This window comes from Maniola jurtina, chromosome 1, assembly GCF_905333055.1.
Source record: "Maniola jurtina chromosome 1, ilManJurt1.1, whole genome shotgun sequence".
Lineage (NCBI taxonomy): Eukaryota > Metazoa > Arthropoda > Insecta > Lepidoptera > Nymphalidae > Maniola > Maniola jurtina.
In genome coordinates, this window is record NC_060029.1 from 15188383 (window position 1) to 15194196 (window position 5814).

The window sequence follows — 5814 nt, forward strand, 5'->3', positions numbered from 1 at the left end:
TGCAGAAAGCCATCTAACTGGTGGTGATAAATTATTCATTTTATTGTATTCATTATTTGGTTATTCATTGTTTATTATTATTGTACCTATTCAGTGATCCAAGAATAATTGAAAAATTGATGACTGCTTAAAACTGGTTAGAATATAATTGAGTTGTCAATTGTTATTTGTTGCTTCCATTTGATTTATTCAATAAGTAATTAATTAAGTAATTAATTAAGTAATTTATTAAGTACTAATTTGCACTAATAGCTGTTTACATGCTGACCTTTAGGATCAACAGTTATTTGGGGCGTGTTACTTCAGTGTCCACTTTGAACAAGTTTTATAAATTACCTATTTCTAAATTTTCCAAGTCATTTCGATCCCATTGAATATTAATTCCAATAAATTTGCTAATATTTACTGATTTTGGTAGCGACGCGAATTAATATTTAGATTTTATTGCACTGATGTAGATTTACTTCCGAAACTGGTTGAGGACAAGAGTTTCTATTTTAATTGATTTACTTACCTAATAAAAATAAATAATTTTCTAGGTGTTGGTAGGTACTAATAGGATGCAATTTTTGTTCCTGAATTAATAGTTAATCGATTTCACCTTGGATGTTAACGATTTCAATATCTTTCTCTTTTAATTTTTAGGCCTTTATTTAAATTTATTTAATTTCTTTAACGAGTAGTTTGTAGGGGGCCCTAAAAGATATATCCTAAAGGATTGGTAATAGTAGGTAAGCAGTGCGCGTGCGCTCGGCACGTTACAATAAAAAAGTTTAAAGTAAAACATTTCTGAGTATTAATTTTATTGGTCACCACCCCTAGCATCCCTCCTAAAGTAGGCTACCAACTATTAATAATAACTAATAAGATTTTTTTGCATAAACTGCTACATTTCGTATAATGACGTTCTGTTCTTTACGTATGATTTTACCTATTTTTATATTTTTGCCATGTGCAATACTAAGTTTAAATACATTTCATTGTGCAATACAGCAAAAATATAAGTATAATCTTTTTCCTAGGTAACTAAACTTGATTAAAAAGTCGCAAAACTTGATTAAAAAATCGGCCAAGTGCGAATCAGACTCGCGCACTGAGGGTTCCGTACTCAGGTATTTTTTCCAACATTTTGCACGATAAATCAAAAACTATTATACATAAAAATAAATTAAAATCTGTTTTTAACCCCCGACCAAAAAAGAGGGGTGTTATAAGTTTGACGTGTGTATCTGTGTATCTGTGTATCTGTGTATCTGTGTGTCTGTGTATCTGTGTATCTGTGTATCTGTGTATCTGTGTATCTGTCTGTGGCATCGTAGCGCCTAAACGAATGAACCGATTTTAATTTAGTTTTTTTTGTTTGAAAGGTGGCTTGATCGAGAGTGTTCTTAGCTATAATCTAAAAAAATTGGTTCAGCCGTTTAAGAGTTATCAGCTCTTTTCTAGTTTTCTTGTATAAAAGAAGGTTAGATAACCGTTAGGTTCATAATATTATGTCAATAGACAAATGTCAAGCTGTCAAGATGGACGTTGCCTAAATACATAATTATTTATTTGAAAATGATGTTTTGGAAAACTCAGATACTTTGGATCGTCGGGGGTGTTATAAATTTTTAATTTACACTTGTAGAATGTACATGTAAAGCCTTTTCAAATGATACCCTACTTGGTATAGTTACCTTACTTTGAAAATTGAAACATATTTTAATTTTTTTTTTAAATGATGTGACCACAAATTCGCGGTTTTCAGATTTATTCTTGTATTTGAGCTTATAATACCTCTAAAATTTCAACTAGATTCTAGGTCAAGGGGAAGTACCCTATAGGTTTCTTGATAGATACGACGGACGGACGGACGGACGGACAGACAACAAAGTGATCCTATAAGGGTTCCGTTTTTCCTTTTGAGGTACGGGACCCTAAAAATACATGAAAACCTGTCTCTATGTCGCGTGGTGGTCTCGTGATCAACCAGTGCTCAATTATTTATTATACCAGTATGGAAGCTGATTAACACTAGTTTATATAAGTTACTAACGCACTAATCGTTATGTAAGCTTACCATGTAGTTATTAAGCACGAAAAGCCCCGGCTTGGGTTTAAGACTCTTTAAACGCAATATCCAATCCGAAATCCGAATCTGAGAGTTCAACATAATAAGATCTAGAACTTTCATCGCTATGCAATGTTGATTAAGTTCTTATCAAAAAAATCTACCGTGGAAATCTGGTGTAAACACAGATTGCTTATCATTGCATAACTTAATGCTAAGTATATTTTATTTATTGTTGTTGTCGTACCTATGTTTCTTTTTTATTAAAATTTTCTTGCGACCTTATTTTTTCTTCTCGCCACCTACCTAATTCCCTTAAAAGTAACAATTTTACAATTTAAAGGGAATTAGGTACATTATCTATCTATATATTAAAGGTAATTAACAACTTTGTTTTTACTTTTTTATCCAAAAGTTGTACTTACTTACTTAATGTTCTTAGGTCTTTTTTGTTAAATAACATCGTTGCTAAACAATTTGAACAGATAAATAGATTGTTTATTCAATTTGGCCATTAGATCTTTTGCGTCCAAATATTTGAGCTTGAAATTCGGGACAAGGGCTTTTTAGTAATGGAAAAAATAGCTGGATGGTAGGTAAGTAGTACGCGTAGGTACCTACCTAATGCACAATAAATTCTAAGTAGGAGGATAGGTACATGCTTTAGTAATATTTTGAAATCTATAATTATTACGCAATTCAAATTCGATTTATCCAACTAAATTAACATAGGTCGACTTTTATGAGATAAGCAGATAAGCCCCTAGCCTATTTTATAATTTTCTCAATTTCAATATCATATTTTGTGAAAACCTTCAACTCAAATAAGGCAATAAAGCGACCAGTTACATCCAAAGACCGCTATTAGAACTTAATGTTGCTAAAATTATTTAAGTTTGGTATAAAAACTCAACATTTAATTCAATATCGCATATCTCGAACCAAAAAACCAGATTGGCAAAGCACTAAAATAACCCGCCGTGAAATCCAACAGAGTTCACAACAGCACCAGCTGTAACGCCAAACACATCATACTACTTTATCCAACTGCCAAATATAGCATCTAAACTTATCCAGATAAGGTGTAATTTTGCTTGTAGTATTTATAACTGGTATTTTTGTAGAGACCATGTATTATGAAATTCTAGGAACAAATTTTGTACTTTATAGCCTATTAATTTAAAGTTGAATTTTGTTCGGATTTAAAGTGCTGGTTTTTTAAAATGGTATACTTTAGATGTGACCACGTAATCCAACCACATTGCCAGCGATTTTGAGTTTTTTGACTTGGAGATAAGGTTTATTTCTATTTGTGTGTTTAGTGTTGTGTTTTAACTTTTTAAGTAGTGTGTTAGTGTTCGTTTGTGTGTCAATGTTGCACGGGCGCGGCGGTGACGTCACGATCACGCAGCCGCATCGTGGTACACACCCACCGGCGCGCGCGCATGCCGTGTAACGATGCCAAACGTAGACAGAATGAAGGACTATAATGCCAAAGCATAATATAGTATCAACTTGTATAGTAGGTATAAGAAGGTATTGGATACAGCTCAGGTTGGTCTTGTGAAAAGCTTGTTTCGTTAGAAGCCTTGTTTATGTTTTATAGGTGTGTCACCTTGGTTTATTTTGCAAGGTAGTTAGTTAAGTAGGCAGTCGAAGAATTCTGACAAAATAATTTCATTGGTTGACGGCTCCTTTTTCGTTGGTAGTTGGTACACCAAATAAAACGTTATTTCCGACCGGATTTCGACCACCAGTGGACTATCTCAGCGGAGACTATAACCACAGTAGGTGATAAGGAGAGACACAGTAATCCGACGCCTTTGATCTTGTGGTAAATGATGACCTCAACGACTCTACCATGACTCTGCCATGTATAAAGTATAATACCCTGAAATTACAAGGGCTATCTCGGGTCGCTCTTTTAAAAACTTCAATACGCCTTCCAGGTTAGCCCGCTTCCATCTTAGACTGCGCGACGTTATTTCTAATACTTTACTTACCGAAGAAAAAAAATTGGACTTTATACCTACTTTGACGTAAGATTGTGCACACCTTTGTTACCTATTATCTCCCAAAGCCACCATGATCCAAACTTCACAGTCGCTGATCGTTCCTCCCTGTGTTGGGGAAAAGTAGAGAAACTTTCAGGATTTTCAGCTTTAATAAAATAACGAAGGTCTGACGCGCGTTGGCTCCTTCCATCATGATAATTCTGTAGAGTATGTATCATGTAAGTATATTGTAACATACAGGCAAATTGTCAAGAGTGTTGTGCCGAATTCCTTCGAAGAGTATTTTCCTGGCAAACAGGTTCTACTGACGCATCGGCGAATGAATATATCGGTTTTTGTCCACGCGCGCCGCGAGTGACTATCAAGGCCCATTCGAGAAGACCAGTCTACAATTCACTAAACTTTGACCGTAAAAAATATTACGCAGGTTAGTTTTGCAATTCTATGAGAGTTTTCCAGAACGGGTAGGTAGTTTAAAGTTATGAATTTCATGCTGAAAAATGCTGCACCACCTTGGCTGAGTACGTCTTATTTATCTAAGTTATAACACTTAATCACTGATTTAATATCACTACCCTTATAATAAATACTAAATTGTGTGTTTGTTGGTTTGTTCGTTTGTCCTTCAATCACGACGCAACGGAGCAATGGATTGGCCTGATTTTTTACATGGATATAGTTGAAGACTTAGAGAATGACATATCACATAGGCTACTTTTTATCCCGGAAAATCAAAGAATTCCCGCGGGATTTTTTAAAATGATGAAAAAAGGATGAAGTCGCGGACGTCAGCTAGGAATATTATATGTATAAAAATGTGGATACCTACCACCAATACATGACGGGACAAAAGTTTATCATAAAATCTACAGTCTATCTCTCCCTATCTACCTACGTAGTTACAGCGTTTTGTTGCCATGCCAGCCCCGGTAGAAACTTGTCTTTTTACTTCTTAAATCTTGCGATTTTACTAAAAACTGGTGGAGGTTCAGTTTCGACATCTTCAATATTTCTGCAATGTGTGCCACATTACAAAAAATTGTATTAAAAGATTCAAAACAATATTACTTTGTTATAAAATTGTCTGTTAATTTGTTTGTGCGCATTTCAAGATAAAACTTTCGCAATTCGAAAGTGTGTTCATAATATTTCTTATTAATATTATAATAAACTAACTGATGCCCGCGACTTCGTCCGCGTGGATTTAGGTTTTTACAATCCTGTGGGAACTCTTTGATTCTCCGGGATTTGGGTTTCACTTATAAGAGTCTTGCATATTTATTAATTTGATATCAAATCTGTTTAACCTAAGACTCGTTTCAGGAAATTATACCTATAACAAACTGTGAAACTTACTCTACCAAGTCGTGATGACCTCAGTTAAAGTTAAGTCGACGTCCGTGTAGGAAGATGAGCCTTTTGAATAATGCATCATTTAACTCGCTAAACAAACACATATTATAAAGACACACCTTATTGCAGCAGTACCTACCGCAGAAATAAATCAAGTAAGATTACAGTAAAATATAAAACAATGCATATTCTTAAAAGAGGCTGCATGCCTCTACAAATTATATCTAGGTACTTACCTTGTTATCTACTCGTTTCTATAAGGAAATAATAATATTCAAAAATCGAAATGCTGTATTGCCTAAAAAGCTTTGTTCATCTAAACTGGCTGGACCACAACTGGACACGGGTCTCCTCTCAGAATGAGAAATGCTTAGGCCAAAATCTGACTGTCTG